We start from the raw sequence: 15437 nt of genomic DNA, 5'->3' as shown, positions 1-15437 counted from the left end.
TCTCAAGGCCATTCCAACAACAATAGCAACAATTGGTCCAAGGAGAAGGGAGTTTACAAAGGGAAAAACAAACTCTCACCTAAAGAGCTTGAAGCTTTTTGCAAGGACCAAAAATGTTTAAAGTGTGGGGAGAAAGGACATGGCTATCATTCTTGCCCCAAGAGAAATGCTCGCAATGAGACTCCTAGAGCTTCCACCATTGAAGCTCCAAAAGAGGATGCTCATTGTAAACGTTCACCTCTCTTCTATGCTTGGGGAAAGGTAAGGGAGCATGATGCCTTTATCTTGTTTGAACATGGCTCTACTCACAACTTCATATCAACGGAGTTGGCCCACCAAGTTGGGCATTCAAGCTTTTGAGATGGGAGATGTTTAACGACCAACACCGCTTTCAAGGGATAGCAAGCCTCCGTTACTCCCTTGATCGGGAAGTTGAGGTTTCATGTCCAAATCTATGTCGACAAAGAAGACTTATTTATCTCTCCTCTCCAACATGAGGATGCTATCCTAGGGGCACCATGGTTCAACCGCATGGCTGCAAACATGAAGCTCCTAAAAGGAGAATCTACTTCACCTACAAGGGAAAGAATATGTATATAGATGCTAGTGATGTTGGTCGTACTATACCATTTGTAAATCCTCTTGCTCTTGATAAATCAATGAAGGGCTCAGTTTTTGTGTACATGATTTTTGTCAAAGAGTCCCTAAAAGTTTCTAATGTGTCATCAAATGTAAATGGTAGGAATCAAGAAGAGTTAGACTTGCCTAACTTTCTAAAAGGATTCCAAGATGTGTTCATTGATGATATCCCTATGGAATTACCTCCAAAATGAGCGGATGATGACCATCAAAATGAGCTCCTACCCAAAAGCTCACTGCCTAACAAGCCTCCTTATTGAGTTTCCCAAGCTCAACAAGAGGATATTATGAGGCAAGTACAAGAATTGGTAGACAAAGGGATGGTGAGGCCTAGCTCCTCTCCCTTTTGTTCTCCAGTCCTTTTAGTGCAAAAGAAAGATGGTACATACCGCATGTGTGTAGACTATCATGCACTAAACCATATCACTATCAAAAATAGATTTCTTGTAGCTTGGGTAGAAGATCTATTTGATAAGCTACAAGGCTCTACCTACTTCAGAAGGATTGACTTTAAAAGTGGCTACCATCAAATAAGGATAGTGAATGAAGATATCCTAAAAACCACGTTTCGTACAACGTTTGGCCTTTATGAATATTTAGTCATGTCTTTTGGCTTGACTAATGCACCAGCCACGTTCAATCGTTTAATGGAGAAAATATTTAGACCGTATTGCAAATTTATTGGGGTGTTCTTTGATGATATTATCATCTACTCCAAGTCCTTGGAGGAACACAAGGAACACCTTCAAGTGATTTTTCAAGCATTGAGGGAGAACAACCTTTTTCTCAATCAAAAGAAAAGTGAAGTTTTCCTTCAAGAGATTCAATACTTAGGTCATATTATCTCTTAAGATGGTATACGTATGGATCCATCAAAGTTGGAGGTAATAAAAGCATGGCCTAATCCAAGGAATCTACATGAGCTAAGAAGCTTTATTGGTATGTGTGCATGCTATAGACGCTTCATAGCAAAATTCTCTCAAATAGCAAGACCATTACATGACTTAACAAAGAAGAACATTAAGTATTCATGGACTCCTAAGGAGAAAAATGCTTTTGACAAGCTCAAAGAGAAGCTTACGTCCCAACTAGTTCTAATACTTCCGGATCTCTCAAAGCCATTTGAGGTCCAATGTGATGCTTGTCGTGATTGCCTTGGAGCAGTCTTGCTTCAATAAGGACATGCCATATCATATGAGAGCCGAAGGCTCAATACACATGAATGGGCCTTGGGTATTTATGAGAAAGAGCTTTTAGTTGTTCTACATGTCCTATACACATGGAAGCACTATCTATTGGGGACTCTTGTGAGGTCCCCAACCCCGAGAAGATTGGGGAAACTTGATAGATGGCCTTCCTTTATTCTCCTTTTTCCATTGAAGACACTCTACTCCATTTTCCCAAAGTAGAGATACGAGCAATAGAAGAGAGGAAGTCCTCTATCCATCATTTACGTAGTTATAAGGGTCATACGCCACAAGCCAGGTTGATAAATCTAGGATTCTAAGGAAGCTGTTTCTTAACATAAAGATGAAATCTCATTGACATATTTAGAATCCATAAACAACGCCTTTTTCCCCACGTTTAAGAGGCATGGCCGCCATCCATAAACCATAAATATGATATGAGACTTAGTCTAAACTAATTAGTAATTTTGTGTCACATAGATTTGGGTCATCTCGACTCTTGGCACAATGACTCTCTAATTTCACTTCTCTTAATAGGAGGGAGTGGAGAGTTTCTCGACTAATTGAGACCACCCATACTTGATTGGCAACCTGAGCCAGCCCCCACTTTCCACCCCACGCGCACACTTTTTACCGCCCTGTTATACATATACAACCAATATTCCTTAATTAATTCCAACAGAGGTTCTTTTATACAGCCCTTCAAACAATACCAAAGCAATTCAAACAAGGCCTAATGAAGACAGCCCTATTATGCAACAAAAATAACTTTTCCAATTTCTCATGAGTTGCCGCTACCCGCGGACTTTCTCTGCCTAACCAACAGAGCCTTTGCAAAGGATTTATTCGCTAACCGCGAATTGTGCAACCTTCCCATCTCGCTAACCGCAAGGCATCTTGCTAACCGCCAGGCATCCCACTATTCGCGAGGCATCCCGCTGATCGCGAGGCATCTTGCTAACCGCCGCCAGGCATCCCGCTACTCGCGAGGCATTATGCTAACCACCAGGCATCCCGCTACCCACGAGGAACAAAATATATTCTTTCGACAATTCTTCTCTTTAAATGATTCATCAAATATGATCAACCAATTCCTCATATCAATCAAAATCCACTTATCAAACAATAACAATTTGTTAAGCAATAACAATTCAATAAATAGTGACAATTTATCAAACAGTTCTTTCACTAATCTATGAAAACATATGCTTGTTTCCTGTGATAAATCATGTTTCTCGGAAAGTTTACGGGTTCCCTATGCTTAGCTTCCCAAGTCAAACATGAATAGCAATGCAAAATTATTAATCTGTCTTACCGGATTTGGAGCGCGTCGTTGCAAGAGAGCCTTCCTCCAGCGCGTCGTTGCAAGAGAGCTTCCGCTTCCGTAGGTGTGTGTGTTCAAAGTGAGAGGAGAAGGGTCCTTTATATAGACCATAGGGACCGTGCTAAGAATACTGAGAAGGTTTCAAGAATAGGAGAAGGAAAAGCTCACGCGTCCTCGTGTCTCTAAAATTAAAAAAAAAAAATTCATTTTTTTAATTTATTTTTTGGACGTTCGCGAATCCTATGCGCGATTTTTAAAGAGCTCTATACTTACAAGTTCCCATTCTATCTTGAGAGAGAGAAAGAAAGAAGTATCCTAATTTTGACTCACCTCTCTTTCTTTCTTAAAAATACTATCTCTAAGCTTTTTCTTCACACATAGATTAGGTTCCCACATAAACCAATTGTTCCACATAAAGGAAGATCATAAATAAATAGATTCTGAACCCGATTTTCAATCCAATTGCTCTGATAAACTCATGATGACTCACAAAATTGAGAATCTCAATTACTTTGCAACATAACTGAAATGACTTATATGGATAAATGTTGCGTACATTACAACTCCATTTATTTTTCCAACTAACCATCAAAGTTTCAAGTACTTCATGATCAAAGTACTTTCTGACAAACAAATGAGGTGGAAAATTTTTCTTTTGCAATTTAATTTCCATATTGCTCACATTGCGGGTAAGCACAATCAAGTGGCTGATGCACTTCCACGACGACCAAAAGTTATTGCGGTGTCTATAGAAACTCACAATGTTCTATCTTCTATGATAGATGAGTATGCTATTGACCCTAACTTTAAAGACATAATGTGAGCCCTTGCTTTGGGGAAGAAAGAGGAACCATTTACCTTGCAAGATGATTATCTTCTCCATGGCACTAGTCTATGTGTTACCCACTCCCTTCGTGAGAAATTCATGTATGAATCCCATGCTCCTCCCTATGCAGGGCATAGAGGCATTCAACATACTCTTTGAGGAGTAGAGATGTAATTCTATTGGCCTACCATGAAAGTGGATATTCAAGAGTATGTTTCAAATGTCTGGTATGCATAGAGGGAAGACCTAAAAGTCCCTTGCTACTTAAAGTACATGGGAAGATCTTCGTTGTCAATGAGTATATCCGTGACATCTTTTCAAAAGATTAAGGAAGATATACCCATCTCTCAACAAAGGCAAAAAGCTGCTGCTAATAAGCACAGAAGGGCCTTAACATTCAAAGAAAATGATTGGGTCTTACTTAAGTTTCCCAAGGCTTTATTGAGGCAAACGACGGTCAAAAATCCTACGGGCCATCAAAAGTATTATGTTAAACTAGCAAAAAGATACTATGGTCCTTTTCAAATTTTGAAGCCAATTAATTAGGTGGCTTATCAACTCAATTTTCTCACCCATTGGCTCATACACAATTCTTTTCATGTGAGCATACTTAAGCCCTACCAAGGAGAGCCACCAAGTGCACCAATTATTGAAGACCCTCCCAAAATCAAAGACCAAAAAGAGGTGTTGCAACCCAAAGCTATCCTTTGGCATGAAGACAAGGTACTATGACATGGTAAGGTTATCCGACGGTATCTTATTAAGTTCAAAAACTATCCTTTTGAAGATGCTAGATGGATGCAAGGAATACAACTTAAGGATAGTAAGAACCTTGTCAATGTTACAATGCTACATTAGAGTAAGCAAATGTACATGTTTATATTAAATGATCAATGTTTTTGTCTTCCAAAACTAATTCTCTTTTTATTGTGCACAAAGTTAAGTAGTATGCATACTTAGAATCATGTTTGTGATGACGACGTCTCTCAAACACCAAATAGAAATATTTTGTCACTCTATTTGGGAGGATGAAATGGAATAAAGAGCAGACATGCTTGCCATAGCTATGTCTCCCAAGCACCAAATGGATTAGTCATCCATCTTGGAATTATTTTGTAGAGTAAAAAGGGATCCTCTACCCGCTAAGAAAAATTAACTAATGACTAAGGATTTATCTTTTCTACCTCATAGTCGAGGATGACTATGATTTCAAGAGAGAGGTAATGTCATAAAATCTAATATCTAAAAAACCCAAATGATTTTCTCATACTAAACGGATCATTTAATGTGGGATAATAAATGGGAACAAGGGTTAGAATAAAGACATGTAGTTACGGATCTATCTCAACACGGGGCCAATGGTAAAGGGATCCAAATGAGAAATGGTCTATTAATTGAGAAAGGCTAGCTAATGGAGCTTAAAATACCTTAGGGTTATCTTCATTAAAGACCTCCAATGTTTGGTGTTAAAAGTCCTTTTACCTTAGGCAAGCTAGGGTTGAGCTTGAGGTGAGAACCCCACCTAAGCTTGAGGTGCTTGTCATGCTTGATGACTAAGGTGCTTGTCATGCTTGATGGCTAAGGTGCTTGCTTGAGGTTCTTGTCCTGCTTGATGACTAAGGTCCTTGAGGTGCATTTCATACTTGATGACTAAGGTGCTTGAGGTGCTTTTCATGCTTGATGAGGAAGGTGCTTGAGAAGCTTCCCATGCATGGGGGGTAAGGTGCTTGAGTCAAAAAGAGACCCTACAAAGGAGGGGGAAAGCTCCAAAGTTAGGGGAATCTTTAACATAACCTCCCACTCACCCAAAGGGCAATCTCTTTCTCAAGGGGCACATGGACACATGTCAGACTCTCCCTATGCTTAGCCACATGGTGTGCTTGAATCCTATTGGCTGGGCTAAAGAGGGTCCCATGAGCTTCTAGTTCAATTCAGTGAGGAACTATTTCTTCCTCCTATGGAATGTTTCTTCTTCCTCTTCCCTACCCTCATTCCCCACTAGCTCTCTCCACCTTCGAAGGTGTTTGAGGCCTTGGGACCGAGGCTTGGATAGTTAATGCTTTCTATACCGTTTATGTTATGCTCGTGATGCATGAAGCTTTCCATCTTCATTGCATCACCTAGATCACAAGGAACACAAAGATTTTATTGTACCAAGTCTCTCTTGATGGGAGAAACTATAATACAAATGCCTATTGGAGGGGGGACCAGCTTTGCATAAATCCGGTCCTCAACGGTTGTCATGTTCTTTAAACTCTCTCTCTCTTGCAAAAGTATTGTTCATGCCAAGTTAACTAAGTATCATGTTTATGTTTCTACCATCAATTAAGTTCACCCGCTATGCTCATAAAGTAATCTCACAAAAGTGCTTTATCTAATTTCCTGACTCCGCTACTCACAAAGTTCATAGGTCATTTCCATTACATGAGATTGTGCAACATATGATGCAGTTGAGAGTTGGAAGGACTGCCCACTCAATTTTAAATGACACATTGGTTCAATAATTTGTAAATCTTTGAAAAAAAAATTGAAGATAGTTGGTGTGCTTACAAGATGTTTTCAAAGAAAATCCTTAATCTAGAGGGAGTGTTTGAATCTTAATATGGAAAATAGAATTTTTCCCCCCAAAGGAGTGCAGTTAGAGCCGCGCTGGGGGGGGGGGGGGGGGGGGAGGGGGGTGTTCACTGGTAAATTCATAGGCAACTGTTGCAAAGCCACCTCCATACTCATCTGGAATGAGGAGACTAGATACTACAAAAATATACTCTACATTGATCTCCTTGGGGGGCCATTTTACAAGATTTTGTTCTTGATTTCCATTGGATAGAGATTGCAAGATGACTCAAAAACAAAGATTTTGGCACCTTAGCCTCTTTCTAAAACTATTGTGAAGGAGGGTGGTAGTCTCTAGAATGATTGAAAGAGGTCAATAGCATGTCCGTACAGGAAGAGGTCTTGTTGGTAGGATCTTGGATCTACTTTCCCACATCTTCCTCCCACCTTGCTCTATAGCAATTGAGTGGAAGGCATGGAATTGGCTTGGGGGGAAGTCATTTCTTTCTCCCTTGATAAAGAGCTTCTATGAGAAGCTTCAATCTATCCCACTTAAAATGGGAAAATCCCACTTACTTTGCGAAAATGACTGTTCAATATGTTTCAATCACTTATAGATTTCTTTTTTATTTAGAAGAGAGCCCACATCTCATATGGTATGTGGTGTTGATAAACACCTTAATCACCACAAACATCATAACAAGAGTGTTAATCTCATATGGTACACAAAATTTTAGAAAAATGACATGAAAATGGATTAGACCATTACATAAGCTGGCTTAAATTTAAAGGAATGTTTAATGGGTGCGCATTTCTCAGCGGCTCAAAAAAATCCATGATTATAATCTTATCCTTTTTTGAGAATGTTCATTGGATTCTTTGGTTTTCCTTGTCTCACCCATGCAAAGACAAGTGCATCAACATCCTCCCATACTTGTGGATCTCTTACATTAGGTCCCCATTGCTTATCCAAACAGTTTTCATAAACCTCGGTATCACTCGCACCCTTCTTCTTGCACATTGGTGCCCAATATTGAATGAGGACCTTCCTTAAGTTAGTTGAATTAGGATCAACATCAATGTCTGATTGAGAAACACCTAGCCATATTGGGTATACTACATCAAAAGGTCGTACCAACATGAAGTCCCATTTTTTGACATCAATCAATGGTGCAAATGATTCCTTGGGCCTTTGGTTCCGTGGACCACAATAATGGTCATCATACTCGTCATATCCCTCAAACTCAAAATCCTCTTCCATCTCCAAAGGCATCATGTAATGGGTTCCTTCTAATAGAGGCCACAATATTTCATACACATGTGCATTTGGCAAAGAAGGTTTCTACAATTTTCTTTCAATAATCAATCACAAGATTGATGTGCTTTTCATAACTTGACCCAGAACCCTTGATGCCCACCCATTTCTCCCAATATCTAATGTGGTCATTTATCCCTCGAACCACTTGGATATTGTCTTAACAAAATCTGCTAAGTGCAAGACCATCGGTGACCCTTGAGGAAGCATGACCTTACCTATATCATCCATCTTCCATAGCTCTATCCCTCCCTCTAGCGGTTTCCAATCAGGCATCTTTGGGTGCAGCTTGTATTGCATGACAGGTACATCATCTTGCATAAACAATCTAAATTGCAATGGTTTTGAGTGCCCCATTAGAGCATCTGGACCTTCACATAGATATCCAACCACAAAGCTCTTAAAGTTAGTCACCTGCCTCAGTAAAAATGGTGCTTGTGATAACTTCTCACATTGATGAAATATCTCCATCAAATGAGGGAGCGTGAAGGCACTAAGAACTTGCTAAACATGGCATCTATGTCTTCATGCGTGTGTCCCACCATTAAGAAACCCAATTGCACAGTCTTGAAGGCACCACAAGCTACAAGGAGAGAGAGATATGCAAACATATATATGTCCTTATTTTCAGCTACACAATTATCTAACTCCAATAGCAAGTTATTAGGTAGTGTTTTAAAAGCTCTCTAGGTTTTTCATGACCTTCACATTGGTTTGGTTGTATAACTTGATTAGGGTTTTTTGATATCTCTACATGGGGCATTATCTGAATGTTCTCATTGACTAAATCTCTTGAAGCACTAACACCATTCCTTTGAAGCAAAGCATTAAACAAGCTATTTCCACCAGCTTGTCCAAAATTTTATTCTCCTAAGTCACCCAAGTCATGTTTACCTCTCGTTTCTAGGTTGTGCAAGCAAAGACAAAGAAATCCAATTGTTGCATTTGGATCAGAGGGCCACAAACCTATCAATGCAAAGTGACCATATCTTGCATGACCATGCCCATGAGTTATCATGCCAATCAAGGACACTTGTAGCTGCCATGAGTTGTCCACATCCTTTGGCTTAGTCTTCAATCGAGGAATTCTTTTTTTTGTTTTATCCATTTTGTCATGGATGATACATACATAATACTGATTGGGAGACATCTCTGGGTACTTATGCCACCCATAGTACTAGTTTCTATAACTCTATTGTTGTTTCATGTGTTTCCTCCGCTCGTCCATGATCTTTTCACTCTCTTCCTGAGACTTTGTAGCACTCAACCACAATTTAATTCTACTACACAAGCTACACTTGGAGAATTCACTTGACTTTGACAATGACACATGCTTGGACTCATTGTTACATATCCTATTGAATGTAGACGATGATAAGCTCTTATATCCTGTGGCTACAAGCTTGGCATTGACCTCTCTAAGGATGTCAACATGTCTGTACATCTCTAGTATTACGAGTAAGGTCTCCCAGGTACCATCTTCTATTGTTCTACTTGTGAGGCATCTGTTCTGAATTGTTTTTGAAAAAATCTTGCATATTAGCTTTTACCATTCCAACATGATCCCTTGACCATCCCACATGGCCACTTCTCCCATGCAAGAATACCCATGCTCCTACTTCAAACTGTTTCTTGTACCTATAAAATGATGTCTTTGGAATCCCATGCATTTCATACCATCCCTTGCAACAGATTTCATTTCCATTCAATGAGAAAGTGTATTGCATCTTCCCATGTGGATCAACACGTTGAGATATCCCAAGGATATCGTATACATAGTTAGTGCGAGCATGTTGACATTGGCCCCAGAATTCCCTTTTTAGAGACATTAACATCCCGTGGTCTTCTAACTGACAACATTTCTTTCCTCAAGAATCAATAGTCGCCACTTGTTGCATAGACTCAATAGACATATTTCTGGATGTTGTTGGTTCTCTAGTCACATGTTTTGGTTTCCTATTGCTCATACTATATTTTCTTTTGTTGGATAACGGTGTCACAAGTTTTGGGTCATCATCCATAGCACCGCAATTGTCCCCATCTGACTCATTTTGCATAGCATCATCATTTCACAAATGGTGCATCATCCAAAAAAGTGACATGTGTAATTGGCTATGCAACAAGGCTAATATTCTCAACATTAACTGAGGTACTTGTTGTAGAATCACACATCCTCTGTACCACCACACCAACATTGTTTTCTCCAAGCAATTCAAAGTTAATTGCATCAAATGGCATGACACAAAGGAAAATACCTTCACCCATACACCTGGTCCTACCTTCATTCCAAAGTTGAACCCGCTTATCTTTCCATGATTCTCTGAAAGACATGGTATCTTAGATAGATGATTGGAGGTCTGGTTCACTTTCACATTCAACATCAGCAATGGGACTCATGGAATTGCTAATTGGATCAATGTCCATGTCAATTACATGTACACACTCTTGACTCCACTTCACTACACTATCAATTGCATCACCTATGGTAGATGCATCCATGGTTGGAAAGGGCAATGGGATTTCATGACAAACACAATCCTCTATAGAAACGGTGACATTTCCTTAACCAATAGTAACTCCATTGCACAAGTTATTGAAGCCAATAGAAACCACAAACCCTCATCCACACTTTCTTCAAACCCTCATCCACACTTTCTTGAAAATAATGAGTTCCACACTTGCACCTATAGAAAGGGCCATCTCTGGACCATGCAATACAAGAGTGAGTATGTAAAAAAGAAACAACATAGCAATTTCATCAGTATATATTAAAGAGGAACTAGTCACATGAGATATGTCCAATCGTCCAAACCTTGTACATATACTTTACTCCCTAATCATCATAACCCTCATATTGTTTGAGTTTGTCCACATAGATAAACTCTTAAATAGAGACACGTATATTGGGTGTAATCGCTAAATACATAATAACTACCTTGAACACTAAGATTTTTGTGATTTGGATGGCTAGACAAATATCTTGTTATCAATTTTTGATAGAAGAAATACACTATAATAGATTCTAATAAGAACTCATTTTTATTATAGTCCAATGAGATTTTTGCCAATAGTCCAATTCTCATACCTTAAACAATGAGTTTACATAGATTCTAGTGCACATACTCAAATACATTGGGAAACCACATGATACCATCTTGAAACCAGGCAAACAAACCTAGATATCACCAATTCTCCATAAGATTTGGCCATTCATCCAAATCTCACATGATCATTATCAAGTGCCATTAAGCTTTATTGTTTGTGAGGAGTGTCAAGGTAGTATGATTAACACGCATAATTGTACTCAAGATAACCATCCTTCTTTGAGCGTCAAGACAATTGAGATTTGGCTAGTCATCTAATTCTCAAAGAACTATTTTTTATAGAATCAAGCTACCTAACAATGTATTGCACCAGTGTCAACATGACCTCAAGTGTAATGAAAGATTTTCATTAGCATACCCAATCTTTGCAAGTAAACTCTTCAAGCTTCACAATATTTGGCATGTTGTTCAAAATTCATGTATAATTGTCAGTTTGTGCAATCAATCCTTTTTGCACAGAGTGAATGCATTCAAACTACTAGACATTGGCAAGGGGTTATATAAATCTCGCTTGAACTTACCAAAGTTTCCTTGATCATATATAGAGTTTCAACCATTGTGGATTAAAATAGTTATAGCACACATATTTATTATGTGTATTGGACCCATATGGTGGCATCATGAACCATTGCGATTCCTTTGAGATTTGGCCAATTGTCCAAATCTCACACAAATACACCACTAGGTGTAGTAGAAGCTTCACACTAACATATTTAGTCTTTCTAAGCAAGATCAAACAATTCTCAAGATACATGAGATTTTGGACAACTGTCCAAATCTTATGCATAGTTGTCACTTCATGTTGTCGATCATAACCCTTGCCAAAATCTATTACATCATGACTACCCAACCATGCCAGGTGCAATGTAAACTTAGCTTGAATAAACCATAGATTCTATAAGCATACTGATGTCTTCAACACATGGATTCCCATTAGTTCTAGTGCATATATATTATGACATAATTTGAAGATGCATGGCAACACTTTGACCTTTGCAAGTGGTCATAGGTATTGGTCAATTCCCCTAAGACTTGGCCAGTCGTCCAAAACTCACGCAACAAATATATTACAATGTGCTATTGACCTAACTTTAAATCCCAAGTTTGGAACGTTGGGCTGAGGGTCTACGATGTAGGCCTTTCAATTTAGAATTTATATGCTTATGTCTTATGATACTCGGATTTAGGGTAGAGTGTATATGATTTAATATTTAAGGTTTGGTGCTTGGAAGAAAGAACTTAGTGGTAAGGGTATTAGGGTTTAGCATGATAGGCTTCAAGGTTTAGGATTGAGGTTTGGGCTTGAGAAATGGATACCTAGAGGCACCTATGTGGGCCCTTGGTTGTAAGACACAAAAGACTTGAAAAATAGATACCTAGAGGCACCTATGTGGGCCCTTCGTTGTAAGACACACAAGAATGGTTTAATGTGGTGATGTTATAAGGCATGATCTCAAGGGCTATGTTCACTTTGCCTTGGCTAGAGTATGAATCAAGCCCTTATCTTCTAATTCAATTTGTGAGGTAGAGGAGAAAAGATTCCTATCCTTATTAAAAACAAACAAGCTACAAGAGAAGAATAGAAAGGTAAGCTAGGTCCACCGAATCATTTAGTCAAGCTTACTTTCTAGCATTGCTAATTCTCTTCATGGAGATGTTCATGGACATGGTTTTCTTGATTGACATGTGAAAAGAAGGGATAGCAACAACGGTTAGTAGATCAAGACAACTGTGAAGCAATTGCACAGTCTAGATGTGATTGTTGATAAATGGTTACAATGATCATGATTTGTACATGAGACCATCAACAAAAAAGTGATTGATCATTCCCTCATATGCATAGATTGCATTAGAGGTATTGCTACAAACCTTAAAAATATCAATTCAAACACGCATGAGAGCAACAGGTTCTGTCAAGAACTCTCATCCTTCCCAAAGTCTTGATGCACTCACAACAAGATCCAATCATCTAATCTAGATATACATCTTGATGCACTAGAATTTCATTCACTTAGGCATCACATCCACATCTCACTAATCTCTTATAGATTTCCAGATGCCAAAAAGTGACGATGTGGTAGGCCTTGCAGACTTGATGAACTTATGGAGCACTGGACAAGGGACCTAAGACGCAAATGCCAAAATCTTGAACTCTAATAGAGGCTATGGAGTTTTGCATGGAGCTTTTAAAGTAGATACATTTGCCCAAGGAATGTAGTGGAATTCCCGAAGAGAAGTTAGAGACACCTCCTTCTCTTGCCATTGTTATTGAAGATTTCTTCAAAACCCACTTTGGCATGTCCAGAGTTATGGTCTATGGAGCACATAGAGTGGGGAAGCAAGGAGCTCCTTGCTCGGGAGAACGGCCAATTGTATGCACCATGCCGGATGAGAACAAGCGAAAGATTATCCTTGATAATAGTTGGATCTATTTAAGGGAAACAAAATGTTTTGTATGTGAAGATCGCACTATTAAGCAACAAAATATGCGTCGCAAGGCATATGAGGAAAAGAATAATAAAAACAAGGAGATCTCTCATGAAGAAAATGTGCCCAAGGAGGAGGCAAGTCTCTCAAGCAAATAGGGATGCGTGACCTATGAGACCAAGTTACAATTGAAAATATGCTTTTGGAATTGTAATGGATACCCATGGAATGCGGGGGTTGGCATTGATGAACTAACAAGCAAAGCCGATGTTGTACTTCTTGTTGAAAGTACTTGGGAGCATGATACACAAAGGACTAACGGCTTGGAGGATTACAATGTACATTCATTGATGTGGTCAAAGAAACTCAAGCAACGAAGAGGACAAGGAGGGTTAGCATGTATGGTTAAGAAAGGATTGGAAGATTTTGTATCAATTGTGAAAGATGACAAGTACAAACGTTATGTATGGCTGAAAATTATGACACCAAAAAGAGCACCCATTTTTGTAGCCAGTTGCTACATTCCTCATCATGATTCTCCCTTTTATGCTTGCATGGATAGAGATCAACCATTTTTTGATTTGGAAGAGGACATTGCTTATTTCAAAGGTGAAGGTGATGTTATTGTATTTGGGGATATGAATGCTCGCACAAAAACATTGCAACATGATACTCAACAATTTGATATGCCATACATTTCAAGGGAGTTGGAGGAAGTTCACTTGTATGATCGTACTTCAATGGATGAGAAAGAGCTGGATCACTATGGAAAGTTACTTTTACACTTGTGTAATAGCACCGGTATGCTCATTGCCAATGGTGTATCTTTGTGGAGTGGAACCAATGGATTTACATGTAGGAGACATAATGGGGATAGTGTGATTGACTATATGCTACTCTCTGAAGCCATCATGTATCGCATAAAGAGTTTTATGTTTGGTCAATGGACCCCGGAATCCGACCATCGCACCTTATGTATTGACCTTTGATGTGGAGAAGCAACTAAGCATGATAATCTCAGCCAAAGGAAAGAGAAGTTATCACTATGTATGGATTTCAAACGGGCACCAATGTACATTGAAATGGTTGAGCAAAACTTATGGATGACAAAGCTTCAATGTGATGCACCATTGGAAACTAAATGGGAAGCTTTCAAGAAAGCTATTTTTTTTTGTGCGGAAGAATGCTTTGCTATAAAGCATCTGCATGGTATCAACAAAGATAGATCACGCAAAAGGTGGTTTGATAAAGAATGTCAAGATGCTCGAAAGTCCTTGATAAAGCTTGATGCAACTATGGACAAAGACAACTATCAAAGTCATTTGCGTACATACAACGCATTGATTCAAAAGAAGAGAAGAAGATGGGAAGTAAAGCAACAAGAATTTCAAGTCCAAGAAAAGGCACATGCATGTGGAAGATTTTGGAGAAACTTGAGAGGCAAGCGGGTTGAGAATTTTGGTAACTTGAGTCTAGTGGATATGTACACACATTGTAGGCAATTATATGAGCAAGAAAATACTGAAAAAATGCCATTTTATGGTTCACTCCCATGTATGCTGTCTTTTTTTACTATTGAGGATGTATGCGGTGGGCTTGAAAAGTTGGCCACTCACAAAGTGGGAGATCTTCAAGGTATCAAGCCGGAGATGATCAAATGGACAGGAGATTTTACCCATGAGTGGATGTGTGATATGTCCAACCTTGCACTTCAACATGGTATGCCTTATGATTGGAGTACTAATTGGGTTAAGCCTTTGCATAAAGGAGGGGATGTAAAGAATGTAAGCAACTACCGGACTATAATGATTGGGTCTCTTATGGCAAAGTTGTTTGGGTGCATAATGGAGATGAAATTGAGTGATTGGGCTGAAGAGAATGACAAGCGTGCAAAGGGACAAGCGGGTTTTTGTCGATGCCATAGCACCATTGATCATCTTGTCACTCTTCGTGTTCTCATGGAGGAAATTCAGTTGAAAGGTAAGCGATTGTATTGTTGTTTTGTGGACTTTAAGAAAGCCTTTGATATGATTCCACGTAACAATTTGTGGAGAAGGATGGA

The sequence above is a fragment of the Adiantum capillus-veneris genome, chromosome 1 (assembly GCF_014529385.1).
Source record: "Adiantum capillus-veneris isolate H3 chromosome 1, ASM1452938v2, whole genome shotgun sequence".
Classification (NCBI taxonomy): Eukaryota; Viridiplantae; Streptophyta; class Polypodiopsida; order Polypodiales; family Pteridaceae; genus Adiantum; species Adiantum capillus-veneris.
This window is presented reverse-complemented; position numbering follows the sequence as displayed.